Source organism: Macaca thibetana, chromosome 17, assembly GCF_024542745.1.
Source record: "Macaca thibetana thibetana isolate TM-01 chromosome 17, ASM2454274v1, whole genome shotgun sequence".
Taxonomy (NCBI): Eukaryota; Metazoa; Chordata; class Mammalia; order Primates; family Cercopithecidae; genus Macaca; species Macaca thibetana.
The window spans coordinates 90476112-90502434 of NC_065594.1; the positions used below are offsets into that span (position 1 = coordinate 90476112).

The 26323-nt window shown below is 41.5% G+C and overlaps 1 long non-coding RNA gene across 1 annotated transcript; it reads left to right on the forward strand.

The window, feature by feature from the left end:
• Positions 1-1737: 1737 nt before the first annotated feature.
• LOC126940618 (uncharacterized) lies at positions 1738-25165 on the forward strand. The gene is made up of 2 exons (XR_007720837.1): positions 1738-1829; positions 24546-25165. It is a non-coding gene; the product is annotated as an uncharacterized LOC126940618 (long non-coding RNA).
• Positions 25166-26323: the final 1158 nt, after the last annotated feature.

Here is a 26323-nt window from a genome sequence, read left to right on the forward strand (position 1 = left end):
TTATGGGCTCTGGATTGGGACCCCTTTCTGGTAACACCTGGAAGCTTAGAAACATGTTCTAGGGAAATGGGAAAACAGTATGCAATGCTATGGCTCCATCATGAAGACCTGGCTTCATGGCTCTGTTTTTGGAGGGGCAGGACTCAGAGAGATGGGCCACCCCCCTTTCTCCTCCTTCATAAGCAAAGTGATTTCAGGGTGGTCCCATTTGCAGGTAAGAGGTGGAGTCATGTGGGTGAAATGCTGATGTCTGGAATGTGGATTATTCACAGGACCTGTGGCCTCCTGACCTGTAACCTTGACTGCCTGGCTGACAGGAGCTGACCCTGCTGAGTGACCCTGACAGTGAGTGGTGGTTCTGAGCACTTCTTTCTCGTTGTTAGCCCCCACACAATGGTTTCTTCCTTCTGCCATTCATGGTTTTTCTTTATTGGAGGTGTGGTGTCTCAGTGTCCTGGGGCATTGCTTAGGCTCAAGGTCAAGGTCAGCCTCTTCCTCCAGCCCTGAGGTTGGGCTCAGCAGGGCCACGCACCTTCCCTTTCTGAGTGCACAGAGCTTTCCAGTGGTGTCTTCTAGGATGTGAAGTTTCAACACTAAACCAGTGACGAAGCTGATTTCCAAATGGCTTTAATGACAGACAATCTGCATACCAATCAACTCGTCTGAGCACATGCAGGCTCAGAACAATGTGGAAAAATATGCAAAAAGGTCTGAGATGTGATGACAATTGCTTCCAGTATACTGACCTTCAGTAAATGAAACAAACGAAGTACAGTTCTCTTTGGATAAGACATTAATGATCATTAAGAATGGGTATGGCTGCATCGTGCAAGTGCTTTGTTAAAAATATTCTTTTCATTTTGTGTCTGTCCCATAATTATAATGGAAGTATTGTGCAAATCAGCCAATAAGCATGTGCGGTAAAATATTTGGGTTTTATATCATCAGTGTGGTTTTTAAAGTGCATTGTCAAGTGGAGTGGCTTTGCCATATCCTTCCTCTGTCACCTCTGACTTCAGCCTCACAGTTTTAAGATGCCGCATGCCGTATAATCATGATGTTAAATATGAATTACAAATTTCTCTTCAAAGAATTAATATGAGAGTGTGTTCAATTATTTGCCTTCTACTTTTAAACTTAACTTCCTTGTAAAGCAACCTTTTCTGATTACCTACTCCACCATGACTCATTTTCCACCCTGACTCATTCTGATTACTTACTCTACCCTGACTCATTCTCCACCCTGACTCATTCTCCACCTTGACTCATTTCATAACCATTTTTACCACCAAATCACTCACTCTGTCACTCTCTTTAAATTACTCAATTGGAATTAGTTAACCTATGCGGTCTAACCCTAGCCAATGGGGGAGTGACAAAGCGGTAGGGACCACGTGCATAAGGAATAAGAACCCCTTTCCCTCCCTTGTCCAGATGTGTACTCACCATTACTCCATCTGTAAGGGTGCACCCTTGCCTTGCTGAGAATTAAAAAGAAAATTTTGTATTCAAGTGCTATTTCTTTTGCGGCACCAAAACTTTACTTATAACAATTTGGGGGCTTGTCCGGGATTACATTCCCCTCCGAGGGTGGTCTCTGGTTCTCTCTTGTGAGGACGTGTACCCCGCCCCACTGTGGTGGCCTCAGGGGTGAGAAATCAAGACCCACCCAGTGAGAACAATAACCCGAGCTCTCAGCAACATGGACAGAAACTGGCCAGCAACCTAGCTTAAAGGATCCTCCATAACAGCCATGCAAGTCTGTGCAGGGACCAAGGAAAAGATACCAAGGGAGCCGGTAAAGTATTTCCTTGGTGGTCGGGACCAAGGTAAGAAAGCCATGAGGGGGTGGTGAAGTACTCCTTGGTTGGGGTGGCTTAGAGGTTAAAAAGAGAAGAGACATCCCCATTGTGGGAGGGGATTGAACCTCACAGAAACCTCCAGTAGTAGAAAAGGCAAGTAATTTCTGGTGGGGGAAATTGAACCTCACCCCAAAAGGCAAGAGATTTCCAGTGGGGAAAGTTGAGCCTCCCCCCAAAAGGCGAGAAATTTCCAGTAAGGGAAATTGAACCTTGAACTTTACCCCAAAACCATCAGGATGCTTGGGGGAAATACCCCAAGCAAGACAGGGAGCAAGAGGGATAAAGATGGTAACAAAGATATCCCCCCAGATAGCCCCCTAGGTCTCATGCTAAAATACTGGAAGGATAATGAAAGGACTAAACATAGGAAAAAGCAACAAATGATAAAATGCTGTTTTATTTGGACTCAGGGACTCATCCTCAAACCCTCAATCTTCTGGCCAAAGTTTGGTTTGAATGAAGATGTAATGTGTCAGCTTCTAATCTGATATGTTAATGATAAAAGTTCAGTGTCTCAAGAAAAACTAGGCTATGCCCTTTGTTGGAGGCAAGGACCTGCCCTCCTTTTTCCCTTAAAAACAAATAGGGAAGAACCCAATCTAGCACATCAAAATGAAAAGTCAGAGGAGCCAGCTCTCATGCCTAAAGACTCCAGTGCATGGGATCCCCTAGACTATCTTCCTCCATTCAGTGTCCTCAGTCTTTTCCCTCAGACAGCCATTGCCACCTCAGATCCCTTTCCAAATTTCCCCTCTACTCATGCTATCCCTCCTCCTTATAACCCTGAATCTTGGGAATTACTGTCCCACCAGCCTGTTCCCTTCCAAATCTAAATTCCCCTGTCTAAAAGGACTCCAGTGTGAGGTAGAACAATGTAAAAAAGATATTCAGAATTTCCCATTTCCCTCTGTACCTAAGAGGTCAACCCTGACCCTCTTCCCTTTGAAAGAGATACCATAAGCGGGGGGAGGGCCATTAGCTTTGTAAATACTCCCTTAACCAGTTCAGAAGTCCAGAATTTTTAAAAGGAGCTTAAACCACTACTAGATGACCCTTATGGAGTGGCAGACCAAACCAACCAATACTTAGGACCTCAGTTATACACTTAGGTCGAGTTAATGTCCATCTTGGGCATCCTCTTTTCAGGGGAAGAAAGGACTATGATTTGTAGGGTTGCTATGGTAGTTTAGGAATGTGAGCACCCTCCTGGTGAAAAAACTTTCCTACCGCGGACCAGAAATTCCCTGCCCGAGACCCCTGGTGGGACAATAACAATGCAGGTCACCGGGAAAATATGCAGCATCTAAGGGAGATGATAATAAAAGGAATTTGGGAATCAGTACCCCGAACCCAAAATCTTTCTAAAGCATTTGATATACAACAGAAAAGGAATGAAGGGCCTATGAGATTCCTAGACAGACTGAGGGAGCAAATGAGGCAATATGCAGGCCTCAATTTGGGTGATCCGTTTGGGCAAGGAATGTTGAAACTCCAATTTGTCACTAAAAGTTGGCCAGACATTTCAAAAAAGTTACAAAGGATAGACAATTGGAAAGACCGTCTGCTAAATGAGCTCCTCAGGGAAGCTCAGAAAGTATATGTGAAAAGGGATGAAGAAAAACAGAAACAAAAGGCAAAGCTTATGTTTTCCACCTTCCAACAGATGGCTCCAAACCCAGGTACTTCTAGACAGAGTTTCCAGGGAGCCAGAAACTATAAAGGGTCCGAATCCTCTTTTAAATGACCCCAGCCTCCATCTGGAGGATCAAGGTCCTCATCTGCCAGGCCCCCTAAAGAGTATGGGGGAGCAGGGTTAAAGAATCCCAGAACTAAGAGGAAGGAAGGACAAGATAGGTGCTATAGCTGTGGAAGAACTGGCCACTTCAAGGGAGGATGTCCTGAGCTAAGAAAGGAGAAAGAAGCCCTTCCACTCATGTCTTCTGAGGAAGATAGTGAGGTCAGGGGCTGTCTCTTTTATCTTGAGTCCCACCAGGAGCCCTTGATAAATTTGGAGGTGGGACCTAAATATGAGCTTATCACCTTTTTAGTCGATTCAGGGGCTGCTGACTCCTCTGTTTGTTTCCCCCCGTCTAATGTTGTCTCTTCCTCAGAGGAACTTTTAGTTTCCGGGGTAAAAGGGGAAGGATTTAGAGCAAAAATTATAGAAAGCCCAGAAGTTAGATACCAGGATCATTCAGCTCATATTTAGTTATTGTTAATCCCTGAAGCAGGAACTAATTTACTGGGCAAGGGTTTAATGTTAATATTGGGCATGGGTCTACAAGTCAGCCCAAGAGGATTCCTCACTTCATGAAACCTACTTACCACTGCAGATGAAAAATGTATTAATCCTAATGTCTGGTCCAAAGAAGGAAACTGAGGGAAACTCCAAGTCCCTCTGATCCACATCATGCTAAAAACCCCAGGAGAAGTAACAAGAAGGAAGCAATATCCTATTCCCCTAGAAGGTAGGATGGGGTTGAAACCTATAATCAAAGACTTTATTAAGGACAGGCTTCTCAAGCCCTGTATGTCCCCATATAACACTCCAATACTGCCAGTCAAGAAAACAGATAGGTCATACCTACTAGTACAGGACCTTAGAGCTATCAACCAAATAGTCCAGACTACCCACCCCATTGTCACCAGTCCTTATACCATTCTTAACAAGATTCCATATAATCATCAATGGTTTACTGTAATAGATTTGAAGGATGCTTTTTGGGTGTGTCCCCTGGCTGAAAATAACCGAGATATATTTACTTTTGAATAGGAGGATCTCCACTCAGGGCGGAAACAACAATATTGATGGACAGTCTTGCCCCAAGGGTTCACAGACTGCCCTAATCTTTTTGGTGAAATTTTAGACCAAGTACTAGAAAAAAGTTGTCATCCCAGAACAAATATGCCTTCTTCAGTATGTGGATAACATTCTTATACCTGGTGAAGGTACAGAGAAGGTAACTGACTTCTCTACACATATTCTTAACCATCTGCAGTTTGAGGGGCTATGAGTCTCAAAAAGAAAGCTTCAGTATGTAGAGCCCAAAGTTAAATATTTAGGCCACTTGATAAGTGTAGGCAAGCTAAGAATAGGGCCTAAACGAATTGAGGGAATCGTGTACCTACCCTTGCCTCAAACTAACAAGAACTCAGGAAATTTTTAGGATTAGTCTGATACTGCCACTTGTGAATTGACTCATATGCACTACACAGTAAACTGTTATATCAAAAACTTGCCCAGGAGAAGCCTAACCGTCTCCTGTGGACTTCTGAGGAAGTTGATCAAGTCGAGGAGCTGAAGGAAAGGCTCATAACTGCCCCTGTTTTAGCCTTACCCTCCCTAGAAAAGCCATTCCACCTTTGTGTTAATGTGGACAGTAGGGTAGCTTTAGGAGTGCTGACTCAAGAACATGGAGGCCACTGGCAGCCTGTAGCCTTCCTATCAAAGGTCTTAGACCCAGTCACTTGTGGATGGCCTCAATGCATCCAGTCCATCGTGGCTACAGCAATACTAGTCCAGGAAAGCAGAAAGTTAATGTTTGGAGGCAAATTGACAGTAAGCATACCTCACCAAGCTAGAACTATCTTAAACCAGAGAGCAGGGAGATGGCTTACTGACTCAAGAATCTTAAAGTATGAGGCCATTCTGTTAGAAAAGGATGATTTAACATTGACCACTGATAATTCACTCAACCCAGCAGGTTTCCTAACAGGGAATCCAAATCTAGGGAGGGAACACACATGTTTAGATTTAATTGATTACTGTACAAAGGTTAGACCAGATCTAGGAGAAACCCCCTTCCTGATGGCATTTATTCATAGATGGTTCCTCCCGGGTGATTGAGGGAGAAAGACACAATGGGTATTCAGTGATTGATGGAGAAACTCTTGTGGAAATAGAATTGGAAGGCCGGGCGCGGTGGCTCACGCTTGTAATCCCAGCACTTTGGGAGGCTGAGATGGGTGGATCATGAGGTCAGGAGTTCGAGACCAGCCTGGCCAACACAGTGAAACCCCATCTCTACTAAAAAAATACAAAAATTAGCTGGGTGTGGTGGTGGGCGCCTGTAATCCCAGTTATTCAGGAGGCTGAGGCAGGAGAATCACTTGAACCCGGGAGGTGGAGGTTGCGGTGATCCGAGATTGTGCCACTGCACTCTAGCTTGGGTGACAGAGCTAAACTCGATCTCAAAAAAAAAAAAAAAAAAAAAGAAATAGAATCAGGAAAATTGCCCAACAGTTGGTCTGCTCAAATGTGTGAGCTGTTTGCACTCAGTCAACCCTTAAAGTACTTGCAGAACCAGGAAGGAACCTTCTATACAGATTCCAGGTATGCCTTTGGAGTGGCCTATACATTTGGGAAAATTTGGACTGAACGAGGTCTTATTAATAGTAAAGGTCAAGACCTCATTCACAAGGAGCTGATCACTCAGGTATTGAATAATCTTCAGTTGCCAGAAAAAATAGCTATTGTCCATGTTCCCGGACACCAGAAAAGCCTTTCTTTTGAAAGTCGAGGAAATAACCTAGCAGATCAGATAGCCAAGCAGGCTGCTGTGTCTTCCGAAATGCGTATTTTTCACTTAACTCCCTGCCTCCCTCCTCTTACCATAATCCTCATTTTCTCTTCCACTGAAAAAGAAAAACTAATAAAAATAGGCGCTAAAAAGAATTCAGAAGGAAAATGGGTACTGCCAGACCAGAGAGAAATGTTGAATAAACCCCTTATGAGGGAATTCTTACCCCAACTACATCAGAGGATCCATTGGGGGCCCCAGGCCATGTGTGATGCAGTTCTCAGAGTTTATGGTTGTATAGGGACTTTGTATGTCTAAGGGACAGAGATGGGGGAGAAATTAAAATGTGGACTGAGTGTTAGCTGCTATAAGGATTTTTGTTGATTTTGTTAGTGTGATTATGTCATTGTGGATACATAAAAACAGTGCTTTAATCTGTTAGCAAGAAAACATTTTACATGAAGTGATAAGACACCTGGGACAGTGCTAAAATATTCCTGATAACAACAAAAGTGTGTGTGTGTGTAGAAAAAGCAAGACGGAAAAATGTGCACAATTATTGAAACTGAAGGATGACTACGTGGTTGTTCATGGTATTCTTCCTTGACTTCCTGCAAGTTAGAACATTTCCATAAATTAACAAAAGGTTAAAATATATAATGTATGCATGGAGTTCTGAAATTATAAAGGGCTTCAAAAACAGAAAAACTTCTTAAATTCCTCCATTGCCCAAGGAATAAATGTCCAATGGTAACAAATTCAGGGAGATAGGGAAGGATGGTGTCTTAGTCTGTTTGTTCTGCTATAACAAAATACCTGAGACTGGGTAATTTAAAAATGACATAAATTTATGTCACATAGTTCTGGAGGTTGGGAAGTCCAAGATCAAGCCACTGGCTTGTTTGGTGTCTTGCAAAGGCTGCTCTAAGCTTCCACGATGGCGCCTTGTTGATGAGTCCTCTGGAGGGGAGGAACCCTGTGTCCTCACATAGTGAAAGGCAAGAGAGCCAAATGCTGCACAAAGCCTCTTTCATAAGGGCCTTAATCCCATTCATGAGGAAGCACCCTTTTGACCAATCACCTCTTAAAACTCTCACCTCTTAATACTATCACTATCAGTTTCAATACCTGAATTTTCGAGGGGACACATTCAAACCACAGCAGAGAAGGACTCAAGGGAGAAAAGACTATCATCTACCTGATTCAGACCCATGGTTTTCTGTTTGCCCAACCATCTACTTGGGACTCTATCTGAATTCATTCTTATTGGTCAGGTCTTCACTTCCTGCCAGCAGCACAGCAGGAGGACAAAGCAGAGGGTCCTGTCTTCTTGGCTTACTGCCATGCTCCCTCCAGCTGAGGGAGAAGGACCTTATAGAAGTCTTCAGCTTCCCAGCCTTGGTCTCCTGGACAGTGTGAAATGTCAGGGCCTGTGACATTATGACCAGGAAGGTAGCTGCTGGCATCTTGCCTGGGGTGAGCAGAGTTTCCATCTAGTCTGTGACTGGGAAGGAGGGAGGAGGTTGGTAGTGGTCTTAAGGTAACAGATGCCCTCTCTCCCATTGCTTTTTATGGTGACTTCCTCCATCCTGAGGACCCTGAGGACTGAAGGGGTAGATACTAATTAGAACTCTAAGTGCCGGTGGCTAAAAGCCAACAAAATCTGCTCCCATGGAAAGAGGCATAGTGGAAGGATGCTGGAGAGGTCATTGAGTTACAGAGCAAGTGCCAGAACCAACAGATCCAGAGGGTCTAATCACCTCTTAAAGGCCCCTTGAGTAACAGAGCCTTGAAGAACAGAGGCCTATGGCCCCATATCCCCTCCCACTCTCTCCCACCCTCAGAGTTCCATGGTGGTAAAGAACAGGAGACAGATGACCCAGGTTTCAGCATCCTTTCCCCCAAACCTTCTTGCCCAGCATCAGCCCCAATCTCTCTCTGGCAGTGAGACTTTCATCACAAGAGGAGAACATGGCTGTATTTCCATGTTATCATCCTCCCAGCTCGATCTCCTAGACTTTCTAGAGCTTTCTCCATCAGCAAATGACAAAACCCCAAAGAGTCACTTTGGTTGGCTCCCCTGGATCCTATCACACCCCTGGACTGACTCCTATGTCCAGGGCTCACAGTGGGGCACCTGGTTTGAACTGGGCCAGCAGTGGGGTCCCGGGTGAACAGCCCTCAAATCTTAGCTCCGTGGTAGAGAGAGACAAAGAAGTGGTCCTGAACTTACAACAGTGCCTCCTGAGACCAGGTCAGGACGCTAAGGATGGCTTGACCATCAGGGATCTTTGACTCTATTTTTTAATTGCTGATATGGGGGTATGAAAAGACTTTCCCACTTTAAACATTATTTCTCACCTCGAAATTCTTGTTTGATTCAATTTCAATTAGCTAGGTTTTATGTTTTATTATTACGTTTTCATTTCCCTTAAAATGAGCTCATGGATATTCTAATCTGTGACTTCATTGATGCTTGAGAGTTCAGGTCTATTGAGTTTTTATTCTAACAACTAAATGATTGGGAATTATACACTTGACTCAGGCTGTGTTTTCCTCAGAATTTCTTAAACATAGTATTTTATTTTTTGGAGTGGTTTTAGGTTAACAGAAAAATTGATCAATATATTGTGTTTTGTTCATCTTTGGGCTTTTTGTAATATGTCAATTTTTCCATCCCATGAAGAGTTGAGAGGACTTTCCTCTGTCTTTTGTATTGTGTTTCCTCTGTGTTGTTGTTTTGGTTGGCCTTTTGCCTGGTATTCTTTTTCTTTCATTGCTATTGTTTTAATAAGTTTGTGCTATTCCGTGTATTTCTTTTCACCTTGCTTGTATTTGGGCAGGTCTCTCAGATGTTATTATGATAAACAGTGAATGACTATTTGATCCCCTTCCAATCTTCTTTAAGTCATATTTGTTTTCTCCTCACATTCCCATACCCTGTTCTAAGCAAGAGTTTGAGGACTGGGTTGTGTAGGCTGCCTCATTTTCTATGGCCTAAAGAAATGGAGTTGAGGAAAGAGGGTGGAACAAAGAAGGTTCTGTAATAATGTCACATATTTTTGAATTTCTAAGTTCGTAGAACAAATTTCTGCTCCCGAAAAATGTGATAAGAAAAAATAGAGGGTTTCAAACCACTGGGAAGAGATGAGATCATTAGACTCTTCATCTTTATGTAACCAGACTCCTCAGTTAAACATCATTTTCAAAGCACATTTGCACTTGTTTTTGCTTACAAAAACATCCTGTAGATCCTTAATTTGGCACTGTAAATGTGACCAATTGTTTTAAAAACAGAAGTGATGCTGGCTATTATAATGTAAACTGTTTTCTAAATGAAGAACTTAAAGGAATGTAATTAGAGAAGCATAAACAGTGGTTAATATGCTGCTTCTTGAAAAGACATATTACAACTTACAATCTTTCTTTATAAGTGTATGTTGTTACTGTTTAATCAGGCGTGTGAATGTATTCAGCTGTTAAGCAATCCTATTAGCTGGGAAATTGCATTATTATTTGCTCGTCTGTTTATGTTATATTGTTGTTGGCACTCTAAGTTTCTCTTTTTTCTCCAAGCTTCTCTTACTCCGGTCTCTGTAATCTGTATAATTGTCTTTTTTTTTTTTTTTTTTTTTTTTTGAGACGGAGTCTCGCTCTGTCGCCCGGGCTGGAGTGCAGTGGCCGGATCTCAGCTCACTGCAAGCTCCACCTCCCGGGTTTACGCCATTCTCCTGCCTCAGCCTCCTGAGTAGCTGGGACTACGGGCACCCGCCACCATGCCGGGCTATTTTTTTGTATTTTTTTAGTAGAGACAGGGTTTCACCGTGTTAGCCAGGATGGTCTCGATCTCTTGACCTCGTGATCCGCCCATCTCGGCCTCCCAAAGCGCTGGGATTACAGGCTTGAGCCACCACGCCCGGCCTAATTGTCTTTTTTAAGTTTTGTCTTTAGAAAATATTGAATACAGATACTGGGAGTGATTAACTGTGTCAGAATCTCAAAGTTCTAGTGCTTTTCAGATTAATCGTAGAGATATTATGCTGCTGTTTTAAAAGACAGAAGGACCTAGATCCATCATGGAGAGCCACAGTAGGGTTGTGGCCAATGGTCCTTCCTGCCCAGGAGAATCCACAAATGCTATCTAGGAAGACCTGCTATTGACCAGACCAAGGCCACTTCAGTGCATGACATCTTCTTGGACTCATCAACCTTGACCTCAGTGGTCAGAGATCTCTCTACTAGTAATTCTAAGTGTTAGCGACAAAAGTGAAGAGGGCAAAATTGGGAATGCTCTCCATTCTGGGGAAGCAACAGTGGAAGATTTGCCTGAGTAAGAAAATCTCCTAAAAGCTTTCTGTGTCCATCCAAACATTCATACATTCATACATGAAACATTCCTACATTCATACATACTTCCTTCCTTTGTTCATTCATTTATTTTCCTTGTTTTCTCATAGAATATGTTTTCTGAGATCAGGTTACCATGTTGCTGTTACAGGAAATCAGATTAATTTTAAATTTCTATATGCAATAAAAGAAAAGCCTTTGACATCTCCCTTTTATTCTCAACAGTAAGTTTAGAAGCTCAGTGATACGGTTTGGCTGTGTCCCCACCAAAATCTCATATTGAATTCCCACGCGTTGTGGGAGGGACTCAGTGGGAGGTAATTGAATTATGGGGGCAGGTCTTTCCCATGCTGTTCTTGTGGTAGTGAATAAGTCTCTTGAGGTCTGATGGTTTTATGAGGGGGAGTTTCCCTGCATGAGCTCTCTCTCCTTTTGCCTGTCACCAGCCATGTAACACAGGACTTGCTCCTCCTTGCCTTCCACCATGATTGTGAGGCCTCCCCAGCCACGTGGAACTGTGAGTTCATTAAACCTCTTTTTCTGCATAAATTACCAAGTCTCTGGTATGTCTTTATCGGCAGTGTGAAAATGAACTCATACACTCAGTATTAAAACAAGTTACGTGCAGTTGCAGAACTCTAAGAAAGCCGTGACTTACCCAGACAAATCAGTACTGGTGTGTTAACTGAACTCAGTTTGATTTTTCTGGGCTTTGTTTTGTATTGACCTCTTCTTGTTAAATACAAATAAGAAATTCAATAAAAATGTTAACAAATAGTTTTGACAAAACCGAATATAATACACAAAACATATTGTGATGCAGCTTAAAATTTAAAAAGAAAAAAGAGATTTAAGTACTAATTAAGTGCTAAGAGAACAATCATCAGAACTAGATACAAAACATCTAATATCTTTCGAGAAACATTACTTATGTTACCCAATTCTTCCTTATACATCTTACCGGCTAATTGAGAAAGCAATGCATTAAAATCACATTGAAATGAATTAATATGGTAACTGGAGGCAACGAGAGGTAACTGAGACATAATTGCAAATGCAGAATTTTTTTCAATTTGAAATTGAACATTTAACAACCGATTTGGAATTTTCTATTTTTGAAAATCCGGTAGCTCTTGGAGTGAATAGACCAAGTGACTCCATTTTAATAGGTCTCATCATTAATCTCTGCTTATAAAATTTGCTTCTTTGCCTTTGTGTACCTGAGACTGAAATGCAGGCTGTTCCGGAGTCTCCAGGTAGTCCAGGAGTTCAATGCAAACTTGTCTTACACAAAGAAGTCTGTAAAAATAATCTGGTTGCTATGGTTTCAATGTCCTCTCCAAAACTCATGTTACAGTTTAATTGTCATTGTGATGGTATTAAGAGATGGGACCTCTAAGAGTTAATTAGGCTCTGCCTTCATGAATAAGTTAATGCCGTTATCAAAGGAGTAAGTTTGTTATCGCGAGAATTCAGCCCCTTTCTCTCTCTGTCTTGCACCCTGCCTCGCCATGTGATGCCTTCTGCCGTGTTAGGATGTAGCAAGAAGGCCCTGACCACCTGTGGCCCCAGTCTTGGACCTTCCAGCCTGCAGGACCTTGACAGAAACAAATCTCTCTTCTGTATAAATTACCTAGTCCATAGTGTTCTATTATAGCAGCAAAAACAGACTAAGACACTGGCCTTTTACTTTTGATTTTCTTTCTATTGATTTTTACCAGGTACATCTAATTTCAGCTCTTGGAGATGGCTGACATGGTCATTGAACTGAAGCTTTGCGGTGAAGAAACTATTAAGCAAATGGGGAGGAAGACCCATACAACTTCACTTTACTGAGAAGCAAAGAACTAATTTTATTCCAAAATCAAACTCATGCCAAAAACAGGCCAATGCAGTCATTTAGGGATAAAGAACCTGGAGTTTCAGGCATGAGGGGAAAGGTGTTGAAGGGTCCAGAACATGCTGCTCCACAAAAAACCCTCTTTGGCATAAGGATTGTTTTGAGCTGAGGGCAACTGAGAATCAACAGATGCAGGAAAAATTCTCTACCCTTTCTTTTGTGCCTAAAAGCAATGCATAAACTTATCTTTGTGAAAACGACATGAATTTTTCCCTCTCCTGAACCAGGAAGAAGAGAGCTACCCTTGTCACCACAGATGGAGAGCCAGCACCAAGATGTGTCAGTATAAAAAGACCTTACTAAAATAGCCCTTACTTTCATTAGTTCCCTGATATATTTGCTAATCACTTTCCCACAAGTCATCACCCCTAGAAGCCTAAAACCCCTCTCCTTTGTCTAGTCTCTTATTTGAAATGCATTGCCTTTTGTTAAAATGGTATGTAATCTCTTAAGTCTAACTGCTTCTTTTTTTTTATTTTTTACTTCTTTTTTTGTGAAGCCCTTGTGCACACAAAATTCAAAAGATTAATACTATTTCTATGCCTTTTCTCCTGTTAATCTGACTTTTGTCAGTTGTGTTCACAGGTTCCAGCCACTGAACAAAAGAGGGTGGAGAAAATGTTTTCCGACCCTACAATGCACACTGTATCTGTGTTTGTGTAGCATACACCTCTGTATGACAATTTCCCTTGTTGTTTGCCACAGGACACATGAGCTGCAACTGTGAATCGGGAAATAGAACTTTACTCACTTTTGTGGAGCAACTGGGGAATGAAACAACCTTGCATGCCCCTCTGAGGAGTACGCCGTGAGAGCTCAGAGACTACTATTATTGGCTGAGCATTGCTGTCAAAATCTTGATTGATGTCCAAATGCTTCTAGTCTCATCCTAGACTCGCGAGGTGTGATCTCCATAGGTCTGTTTCCATCCCCTTCCCCCGCATCACGCCCATTTTCTGCATGCTGGGCAGTGTGCTCTGCTTTATTGATCACCTTAACCCAGCTGTGTGCATTCTTCCACTTGTCCTGAACACAGCACACCCAGGTAGCCTTCTTCTTCAGTGATGTCTGGGTCGTGTGTTGGTATTGTGCACACTCTCATTTTGACTATTTGAACTCTTATAACACATTGTTTAACACATGTGAAAACGTAAGACAAACTTTCAGGTTTCAGTTATTTAACGATAAACCACTATATAAATGTTCATATCTATTCAATATAATATTAAGATAAGCACTTCAAATTCTCAATTAAATATCTTAATCTTGCTTCATCTGTAAAGTCATAACTTTATTAGTTAAAATGCTTATTTGGATAATTTCAGAATTTCACAAAGGTATCAAAAATTGTACAAAGATTTTCTAAATACTCTTCACTTACATTCCCGAAATATTCCTACATTAGCATTCCCTCTCTCTCTCCTCTCCTCTCTTCTCCGTCGTCTCTCTCTCAGTACAATTACTGAACCTGACACTTAGGATCTGAGTTTAGGTAGAGCTTTGGAAAGTTCAAGATCCCTCATCATTTTATCTGGAAATGGCTTTTGCTCAGGTGACACCTTTGACTTCAACTGCTATGTTTGCCTCACTAGTTTCACTTGTGGGATTTTTCAAAAATGCATCATGATTGATAGAGTTAAAATTAATCTTTCTTGACATAAAGCATATTGTGTTCTTTGCCATGGGCCTGCTATGTTTAGTATTGCAATGCCAGTGGGTTTATACCACCTACCAGTTTATCTTGTTATAACTCATCTGACTGCTTTATCTCTGTGAAGTAGCTGTTTAGAGCTTAGGTTCTGAAGTCAGATGATTTGAGTCTGACTCCTGGCTTTAGTTCCTGAATCCTGGACAAATACCTTCACCTCCCTGGGCCTTCCCTTCCGCATCTTCCAGATGTGCCTATGGTAATGCTTATCTCATAGGATTTTGTGTATGTGTGAAGATTGAGTCAGACAAATAGGAAGTGTTCAGTATGTTGTCCATTGTAACATTAATCTAAAAAGAACATTGGATAAAATTTGAGTACCTTCTGTTTCTAAAATGTCTATAGCCTTTCTCTTATTTATTTGCAATTTTCTGCTCTTTGAGTTTCTGATAGGCTCTACATTTCTAAGCTTTTATTTAGTCTTGATTAATTTTAGTGAATTTTTTCTTCAATTTACTCAAAATAATGTATTTACCGTAGGAAGTTAGTAGTTAAAGATAATTGTATGTTTGATCTTTACATAATTAAAACTTGAGAATTTTATCTTTTCAGTTCCTATGTAGGTTAGTTGTTCCTCAATATGGCTAATGTGGGTGGTATCTTGGATTGAAATATCTTATTTCCTCAAGTGTACAATCCATTTTAAATAGCAATTTGTGTGGTTGGTAACCATTCACTTGATAGAAACGTTAGGTCTGAATCTGTCTCTCCAAAATTCATGTGTTGGAACTTAATTTCCAGTGGGGTAGTGTATTAACTCATTTTCATACTGCTATAAGGAAATACTCAAGACTGGGTAATTTATAAAGAAAGTGAAGTTTAATGGACTCACAGTTCCACATAGCTGGGGAGGCCTCACAATCATTGTGGAATGTGAAGGAGGAGCAAAGGCACATCTTACATGGTGGCAGGCAAGTGAGCATGTGGAGGGGAACTGCCCTTTATAAACCATCAGATCTGAAGGCCCCTTAGGGGCCTTGCAGGAGTTTTAATGTGGACTGATGTAGGCATGAGGATTCTCAGAGCCCCATGGTATGTTTGCCGTGCAGTGAAACTTGAGGACCACAGCCTACCCAACCTCTGATTCTCTGCAGCACCCCCAGGGTCAGGTGGGGACCTGCAAAGTTTGTTCTAAAATTGAGGTGACGAGAGGGGGCTGAGTTCAGAGTGCCATCTCCTTCCACTCCACCTCCACACACTCATCTCCCCTCCACACTCACACTCCTCTGTGCAGTAGTGCAGGCTCCAAGAAATTCACTTGGAAAGAACTCTGCTTAACTTTGCTCTATCTAGTGTTTCCAAACTTAATATCAAATCAGTGCTGTGGTAATATGTGGGCTTATTTTATTAACACATTAAATAAGGATTAGTGGCTATTTCAAAACACCTGCAACAGCTTAACATGTGAAATATGTGGTTTCTGTTGGTGACAGATATGGGTACCGTAGTTTGTTAGTTGCATTTATAATTAAAGGAAGAGCTAAATTTCAAATAAAAATTACCAAAAATAAACATGAGTTTACTTTTTATCCCAAATTCACAGACCCCCTCCCAATCCCACCTTCCTGCCCCCTGCCACACTCTCTGTCCATGGGCCCTGGTTAAGGGAAGCCCAAGTGGGAACAGTACCCAGGGCTTTTTTTTGACCTGGGCTTTTGCAAACACAAGGGATGCATGAATTGGGCATAGTGCTGGTGTGAGAGCTGCACTTTTTGTAGTGACCTGAAACCTGAATTCACCTCGACCTCCAGTTCCTCCTGCCCGGAAGTTGGCGAATGCCCGTTGGATCCACTGGAAGGGATGCATCTCCTCTTGGTTGTCTCTGTCTAGAGCTGCTCCTTAGGGACTTCCTTGCGTTGGGCTCCTGCCAGTCTCAGGGACTTCTCGGTATCTCTGTTGACGGCCCAGCAGAGCTCACTCCACTTGTGAAGGCTTTCTCCTGTCGTCCTTCCAGAAGCTCTTTGAATACCGACCATGGCTGAGCACTGCACTGCCTCCCTGCCCGGTTCCCTTTGGGCGTGGCTGATTTTCAACCTCAATACGAAAGAGAAACTTTCAGACGGCATCCGGGCTTTGCTATTTCTGGTGTGGTGTCAGTAAAAGCTGCCTCGGTCTAGCATCTGCAGTTTTACTTTTCAATATAAAAAAAGATATGAACTGTTAGTGCAATAGTGCAGAGAATGATATCCAACTTTTATTTTATGTATATATTTTATTTGTGTCTCATAATGGGGTTCAGGACACAATAACCCAAAGCATGGCACTTTGACATTTGAGCAAACAGCAGAAGCAGAAAGGTCTCTCCTCTTCCTCTGCCCTTCTACCCTGAAGCGGGTCATGAGACCCTCATTCAAGAAGTACATACCCTATAACCAAAGAAAAGAACCATTCTTATCTCTGAAGACACAGAGACACAGAGAATAATCTGAACACACTGGCCTTGCAAAGCCATCCCATGCCTCCCAGGTTACTACCGTTAGATCACGCTCCCAAGAAAGCCATAATTTCCCAAGACTGTCCACTCTTCATCAAACCTACCATAAAAAACACGTTTCCCTGTTTCTTTGGGTCTTTATTTCTGAAGACTCCCACGTGACTTACAAATTATATTAAATATGCTTGCACGCTTTCTTCTTGTTATTCTGTCTTATAAGAGCCTCAGGCATAAACCTAGCAAAGAGTGAGAAAATATATATATTTTTATTCCCTACATTTGTATTTACGTTGAAATGCAAAGCCAGGCAAAAATAGAGGGCTATACGAATTCAGCATTATTCTAAATTATTAATTTGGAAAGTACTTTCAAAATCTGGGGGAAAAATTCTAATTACTTTTGGAAGAAAAGGCAGTATTATGTAAGAAAACCACATTTTCTCTCATGTATTACTAAACTAACTACAGAAGTCATATCCTTATGCCTTTTTGTAGCTAACATTGTTTCTGAACCCTACAAACTGATGGAAGCAAACAGATCAAGCTAATTCAGTGTTAAGTAAATAGGAGGGTGGTGAGATTTTAAGACAAAGTTACCAGAGCAAGAAAGGATCAGTGCTTCAAACAGGGGTAAAAAAAGTAGGGGAAAGGTAGAATTAAGCACTCTTGCTTTCAAGTTAGAAAATGTTTACATTTATCTCTAGTGTTTACTTAACTGCTCTCATACCCTAAAAAATTGACATCCTTGAATTTGAAGATCAGGGAACTATAAATAACGCATTTACTGCTTTTTGGAATATCTCTGTGGATTCATTCGGCACTCTCACTATTTATTCATTCATCTATTTATGTATTTATTTAGCTATGGAGTCTCACTCTGTCGCCCAGGCTGGAGTGCAGTGGCACGATCTCGGCTCATTGCAATCTCCACCTCCCGTGTTCAAGCGATTCTCTTGCCTCAGCCTCCCGAGTAGCTGAGACTATGGGCATGTGCCACCATGCCCAGCTAATTTTTGTATTTTTGGTAGAGGCGGCATTTCACCATATTGGCCAGGCTAGTCTGGAACTCCTGACCTCGTGATCCACCCACCTCGGCCTCCTAAAGTGCTTGGATTACAGGTGTGAGCCACTGAGCCCGGCTACTCTTGCTATTTTATTTCTTCTATTGTTTTGCTAAGAATTTTAAAAATTTAAATGTTTACCATATAAAATATCTTACTTCCTTGACATTTTTATACCATACATCTTAGAATATTATAATTTGTAAGTTTATCTTGTAAATTATCCTTTGTTATACAGAGAATCTGACCAACTCACCCATTCCCCTGGTCCAGTTGCCATTTTATTTTCTCTAGGAGATTTCTCTTTGAAGAAATCTCTTGGTAGCTGCCTGTATGATTGGCAAATTGAAGTTGGAATTTTTTATGGTCTGTATTAATGGATCTGATTCTTAGAGATTAATTCCCTTCCTAAGAAAAGTACCCTCTTCATTTCTGCTTTTTGCGAGGGGTCGTTGGCATTTGTTCAACAGTTAATGAGAAATTATTACATAATTATATTTAACTTTTTTCTCAGTTCTTTCTGTGTTTGATATAATGATGAAAAAGAAACTTGAATGGAAAACGCATCAATAAAATAAAAGCATATTGCAATTATATTCTGACCTTGGCTTTTCCTTCTATAACTATATATTTCTCACAGGTTAATTATAGTCTAAAGCATACCGAGCTCCTCATGTATGCTGCTGGAGTGACTGTATGTTGCCTTGCCCTTAGATGAAGCAATGCTTTCATAACCTCTGAAGATACCTGAATGGTCTGAGGTTCTAATGGTTTACATTTTCTTATTGTTCATATGGATAAAAATATGGCTGCATTCCAACTGTCAAGATACATTTGTATGTCGCCTGTAAAACTAGCTCTTCTGTTTAAAGAGCAGATAAAAAGCATATATGCAATTAGTCTAACCTGTTCAGTGGCAAATTACAGAGCAATGATTGTGGTAGGATAATCTTTCAGATTATTCATTCTGAGTTTAAAAATGTTTTGGCTTCTAACAGAAATCTTTTAATTATATGCTCAAGTGGTGATAACCTCATTACAGTAGTTTGTTTATTCCTCAAAGCATTTATTAGTTTACTTCTTTAAAATTTGAAAGTGACTATAAACCTAGGAAGTAAACATTTTTTAAAAGATCAATTAATGATTTAATAATTTGAATTGTTCTCTAAAGATTAGACATGGCAATTGAAAATAAATGTAGAAATCTCTTCCCTATGGTCATCAAAATTTTGACATGTATTCATATGCCTACTTATAAAGGAGCTTGACAGTACATAATTGATACCATCTAGCCTTTATTTACAGCAATCAAACATAAGACCTTGACATCATTAACATGCCCTGTGTGCGTGTGTGCACATACTCACATATACATACACTCATATATACACACCCACACATATAACACACATACACGCACATACATATACACACAGACACATAAACACACGTATACTCTTCACAACCTTTCTAGGTGAATCCCCCAATCTAAAATGGCCTCCCTCCATACACCCTCTTCGTTTGTATTATCTCTAGCTTGCCTTTGCTGTTTTTCATTGCCCAGGAGTGCCAAATGCATCCAATTTCATCTTCATTTGTTTATGGGCTTGTCTATCTCCCCACTGGAACAGTGCCCAGGGGGATAGTGGCTGTTTCTGAATTGTTCACTGCTGTATCCTCAGTACCTAGATCAATGCATGGCTCATGATAGGTGCTAAGAATTTGTTCAGTGAATAAGTGACTGTTCCCATTTGGACTTAGGCTTGTGCAGGGGAAAAAACAGACTGCTTTTCCTCTGCTCTTACCCCACAATCAACACAGAAGACTTCTATGGCCAAATGTGTGCGTTTTTCCCCCCATATACCAAGCAATCAATCTGTTCCACAGCAGATGCCAGCTGGGAGTCCTCCAGCCCAGTCAGTGCTGAGTCTACCGGAGATAGCGTCAGACCCCACGGAGTGAAGGCTCAGTCCCGCAACACTGCCCCCACTTCCGGTGCCAGTTGCAAGCCCCAGGTTGTTTCACCTGTCTTCTGACTGACCGGCTATAAATCAGGGATCCCACGGCCTCCTCTTTGGGTTAATTTGCTAGTGCTGCTCATGGAACTCAGGAAAACTCTTATGTTTGCTAGTTTATTACAAAGGATGTTACAAAGACTACAGTTGAAGAGGTGCACAGGACAGGGCGTGGGAGAGGGGCGTGCCACCCTCTAGGCACCTCCACGTGTTCAGCTGTTTAGGAAAATCTCTCAAACCCTGTTCTTCCTCTCCTCTCACATCTCAGCAGCCATCACCGCAGAACACTTCTGTGACCTAATGTGGCAGGGTTGGTTTCCTCACATGGTAAGCAGTGGACGCCAGCTGGGCGCCCTCTAATTCAGTTCTAACACTATCTGCTTGGAGGTAACCTTAGGTCTCACAGGTTGAGGCTCAGTCCCCAAGACGGCCCACCTCAGACACCAGTGGCAAGTCCAGGCTCTGAAACTTCTGACTGACTGGCTATAAATTGGGGATCCCAGAACCCTCTTTGGGTTCAGTTTGTTGGAGTGGCACACAGAACTCAGGAAAACACCAACTTGTGTTTACCAGTTTATTGTACAGGATATTACAAGGATACATCCATCAAGGATACAGATAATGAGATGCAGAGTGAGGAATCGGGGAGGACACAGAGCTTCCACGCCCTCCATGGGCATCACAGTCCAGGACTCTCCCCAGGCTCAGCCATCTAGAAGCTCTCTGAACCCTGTCCTCGTGGGTTTTTATGGCAGCTTCATTATGTAGGCATGATTGATTAAACTATTGGCCATTGATGATCAACATAACCTCCAGCTTCTTCCCCTCCCTGGAGATTACGAGGTGGGACTGAAAGTCCTAGCCCTGTAATTATGCCTTTGTCTTTCTGGTGGCCAACCATACCCTGAAGCTATCAGTAAACATCAGCAAACAAAAAGACAGCACTCTGAAGTTTCCAAGGATTTTAGGAGTTGTAGGCCAGGAAAACTGGCAAAGACCAACTGTATGTATTTCATAATATCATAGCTTCCTTCTCCGAATTTCTGTAAGACTTTAGCTTCACATGTGAAAATAAGTAATTCAAAATCTAAGCTACTGAAACTTTGAAATATTTTGAGCCCTAAGGAAATGTGATTATGGGATCTGAGTCATGCAAACAGGCAGCTGTAATGTAGGCAGCTGTAATCTTTATTTCTCTGATTATAGATTAGCCTTCTTCCTTACCTACAGTGTTTTGTAAAATGCTGCAAATGACTAAAGAGTGACAAGAAAGACCCCGTCCCTCTTCACTACAGATCTTTGTTATAGATTAACATCCTTCTTACCTTTCTCATACAAAGACTTTGGCTATCACATTGCTTAAAATAAAATGTTAAATATACATTTTTAAATTGGAAACAAAAACTAGCTGTAAAGAAAAGAAAATGTGTCACATGGAGAAAAAAGCAAACTGTACTGATTAAATTTTTGCAACTAATAAACCAGCCTTGCACAGAAAATGTTATAATCCTACTAAACTTCTTTGTTTTCTGCCTAATGAGAAATAAAAACTAAAGTCCTAAGCCTCCCATGTGACTAAACAGACCCCCTCTTAGCCAAGAGGACCCTGGAGAAATCTTTAAAAAAAAACAGCTCTCAGCCATGACAGTATAGGAGGTCAGATGGGCCTCATGATGGACCCTCCTTTGCTAACTGCCATTAGACTTTCTTTTCCTAAGGTTTAAACAAAAACCAGTCCTCTTGAAAGACTCACTTGACTGCTGATTTCAACGAACCACCTGACACTACCCCGGTCTGGTGGACAGAACTGATCAACACTCCTTCCTGATAAGAGACCACCAACCATGGAGTGGTTCTGATCAGTTTAAAGAGGTTGCACAATGAGGGCCTTCAGGTCGTCTGCTTTACCTTTTGATGTATAGGATCTAATTATAATAATACATTTAAGTGATAAGTCTCTACCCCAAAGTGAACGTGGGACACATGTTACTTATATGTTACTCTACTACACATGCCTATGCCTCCCCTTTGTAAATATTCAGAGCTCCTCTTATAACCTGTAGAATATGTATACCTAGTCAATCTGTTCAACATAAGATCCTGTATTATCCTTCCCTCCCTTGAAGTGTCTGCTTCCTGCTTCTGAAAGAGGCTATGCTTCCCAGCCTACAGGATGCCCAGCCTACAGGCTGCAACCCTTTATGAGAAATAAAGCTCTCCTTTCCAAATTTATGAACCTCACGATTCTTCAAATAACACTATATATAAAAGCAAAACAACTTTCAAGTTCTAAGTGCTGACCCCATTTCTCTGGTGTCTTTGTCTTCCAGATGGTCATTCCCAGCTTTTCACCTGAATAAGCTTTTTAAACTGGATTCTGATCATTTCTATTATTTCAGGCTGACACACATAATTCATCACCTCCTTCATCTTACTGCATTCATTCGTTCATTTACCATGTCTTCCGGTGAGCTCCCTGAGAACAGGTTCTGTGGTAGGTAAATTTGTGTTCCCTCTGGCACTCAACTCAGAAACTTGACACTGAAAGGTGCTTAAACATATTATTGAAGGAATGCTATTCAAGTCCTGTTTCCTAAGAACATTTCAGTAAAGTCGATTCTGTACAAATGTACATCTACGGACATGTATAGATATTTGCTTGATTATAGCTAGGAGCCAGTATTTTCATTGAAGATTTGTTCTTATAGCACGTGTTCTCATAAAACCAAGTCTGGACACGATCAGTGTCTGTCCTTGTTACAGTTGGAGAAAACTCTTTGCTGCCACAATTTCCTAAATGCTGGTCTTGTTGCACAAGCATGAAAAGGTTTCCTTTGCCACATCCTCACTTCGCACTTCTCAGAGTCAGGTTCTCTGTGTCCCAGGCGCTTAAATCATTTTAGGCTAAAGGAAAATGATAATGAAGACAAACATTCTCCCTCTCATTCACTGCCTCTCTCTTTTGGTGGTTTCTAACTTAACGGATTGATATGGTTTGGCCCTGTGTCCCCACTCAAATCTCAGGTTGAATTATATTTCCCAATGCTGGGGGAAGGGCATAGTGGGAGGTGATTCGATCATGGGGGCGAATTTCCCCCATGCTGTTCTCATGATCGTGAGTGAGTTCACACCAGAGCTGATGGTTAAAATTGTGTGGCACATCCCCATTCACTGTCTGTCCCTCTCTCCTGCCACAGTGTAAAGCGATGGTTTCAATTAAGTGGAATGAAATAATATTTACTAACTACTTCCCCTTCGCCTTTTGCGATGATCGTAAGTTTCCTGAGGTCTCCCAGGCATGCTTCCTGTTAGGCCTGTGGAACTGTGGGTCAATTAAACCTCTTTTCTTCATGCATTACCCAGGCTCAGTAGTTCTCATAGCTGTGTGAGAACAGACTAATACATAGATCTTAATCCTGGAGATAGACTTTTCCGCATTGTCTTTTTTGGGACAGCACTGGAATAAAAATTTTCAGATTTACATGAGCCAAGAGAAGACAGCAATGCTCTGAATTGTCTTTGGGGAAACAATGGGGAAGACAAAGTCTGTGGAACCCTGTAGCTCACCCCATAAGCTGCTGGCCTGCTGTAAAGACATGGAGGGTGTTAACTGGTTATATGACAAAATACATTTTGATAAATTTGATAGAATTTTATGTCTTGTGCTGTTTTCTAGGATGCACATGGGGAAGACGGACATTTTTGTAATTTTAAGTCCTGTAGGATGATGCACCGTGTAGCTAAAGGTGGTGGTTGTTGTGGTCCCACGTTATGGTCCTAGATTTCCAGGTGGTAATTTAAGTGTAGAGTAACATAATGGTGCCAGTCATTCATTTTATGTTGTGTGCTTTTTCCACTCATACCACAAAGGCAATGTTAAATAATTACAGAGAATTGATTATGAGGCCAAGAAAATGAAAGCCTACTTTTGAGTGATGCTTTAATACAACTTTAGAGTTAAATGTGAAGGCAGGTAGACTTATAGATTCATTCAGAGCACAAGGCCCTGTTACTCCTAAAATCACTGAGTTAATGATCTCAACTTGGGAAGATGGATTTGCTGTTAAAGGTCATGCAAAGAGTGAGGCTAGTGAATATTAGTGATTCTAGGAAAGCGATTCTCAAATATTTCATTAAGTTGCAGCTAACAAAATTGTTAAGGAGAGACCTGAGTAGACAGACTCCTGAATGTCAGGAAGGCAGCTGCAGCCTCACGCCCAACAGTGTTGAAACTTAAGGTCATGGCTGGGAATGTAGACCTGTCCAATGTTCTCGATTTGTCTTCCAGTGAGGGATCTAGGACTAAATCCTCTTTCATGAGTCATGTGAAAGATGAAATGTGTGGCACTGAGTTCTGCAATCAAAATAAAAAGAATAGAATGTTCTAACATCTGTTACTTTGCTTATTCTTGTGGAACTTAAGAACAACGTGAAAAAGCTATTTGTTAGTTTCAAATAAAATGTATTCATCCCTAATTTATCCTTGTAAAAGGGCACCTGTTCCTAATGCAGGTGCACTGGCCGTGTGCACTCCAGGGTCCCAGCAGCTCTGGCTCCCTGGACACCTGCCCTGGTGGGCATTTACTAAGGGCCTGTTGATCTGGAAAGACCCAACTCAAAGGTGATAAAGGGTGGAGGGAATACCTTTGTGGGTCGTTCTTTTCTGCAACAATATTTCACTCCTTTTGCTTCTTTTCAGGGTATCGTGCAGCAGTTTTTGGTGTTACTGAAGAGCAGCTCTGACTCAGTCTTCGGTTTCTTAGCTTCAGGCTAGACTCTAACGAGCATTAGAAGGCCAGGGAGCCCAGGCTCCGCGTGTCTCTGGGTACCAGGGGGCGGCGCAGCTCCCACACGTGAAGCTCGCGGTCCTCGCAGGGAGCTGCAGATGATGTTCGTTGCACCGCTAGACACGAAATTCCCATCGACGTCCTCCAGGACCTGCACCCTGCGGGTGTCCTGCCCTTCCGCCCACGAGTGCGCCATGTTTCAGCGGAGCGGCCTGCGGGAGAAGCCACGTGTGTTTCTCACGTCGGAGTCGAATGCATTTGTAAATCACTAAGTCAAGTAGGCTGGCTGCCCTGTTCACATTTGTCTCTAAAAGTCTTCATCGCTAAAAGATACCACAGTTTGCTGAGGCTTCTGAATCTTAAGTGCTCCTTGTTATAACTTATATTTGTCACTTTAAAATAACAGTTTGTTCAGCAAAAATTAGGGCAAGGGTATATTTATAAAGTGATAATGTCATTGCTATTATTTAGTATCCTCTTCAGAAACTTTTTTTGCAATATTATTAAATTAAACTGAAATACATAGAAAATATAGGGAGCATTTTATTATCTTGGTATTCAAGGTTGTAAAGTGTGAAAATTTTTGTATTTTACATATATCTATTCTTTTCTCTCTCCTTTCAAGGTTTACACTTACATATTTAATTTACTATTCTAGATAACTTCTAAAATAGTACAGAACAGGAGTAGGAGTGTTGTGGAACAAAAACATCCTTAAACTTAAATTTCTTGACACCACCAGCTGAAGCAGTGTGGCAACAGGAATGACTGGAAAGTTAACAAATTATTTTATTTTTAAAATTTTGATGAGCATTAGAAAGAAATCGATTTGGATAATGAAGGTTTCTTTTTTCTTCAACTAATGTCTCCTTGTAAATATTTATATTCTATTGACCAGATGTTGGGGAGAACTGTGTCTGTAAAAAGTCAGGTCGTATCAGTTTGTCTTTATTATGCTGTAGAAGTGAAAACTTAGAAAATTGAAAGCAATTATCTTTCAGAGCATTGGCTGTTTTTTTGAATAGTCTATTAAGTGACAGTTCATTTGCCAGGAGGGTGGGGATTGACAGGATTTGATTTTATGTAGTACAGCATATGAATTATTTAATCATAATTAGAAACCAATAAATTAGATTTTGTGCGACTTTCGGTGTAGAAACAAAGGCAATGCCACCACTCAGGCCTCAGGAGCGGTGCTTCAGTTATCTGAATCCGCCTCTGACTCCTTTAGGTGTGGATTCCCTTTAAAACTAAGGGGCCATCAGGAATCCTGGCCATGCAGAAATGATTCCACGGCAAAGGCCAGAAATTCTTAGGATAAAAACAATTTAACGTTAGTTTTAAAATTCATAAAATCAGAAATTTGAAACAGGTTTCTCCACTGCAAGTTTTCCTAGAAATTATGGCTTATTGTGTGTCTCCAAGAGAAAAGTTCCAAGGTTATTGACCATGCAGCTAGTTTTTATTTTATTCTACTCAGAGAGTTGTTCCAGGGATTAATCCTCGGTAGAAACCAACCTACCAAAGGCCTCCCCCCGGTTTTAGGGATTACGACTCCATTGGAGTGTAGGAGTCACCAAGACCTAGGTCAGATTTGTGGACTATGGAAGGCTTCCGGGAGGTGCGGCCCTGGGGGGTGCCTGCGGGTCTGGAGGGTGGGAGCTGGGAAGGGGTGAGGCCTCTGAGGAGC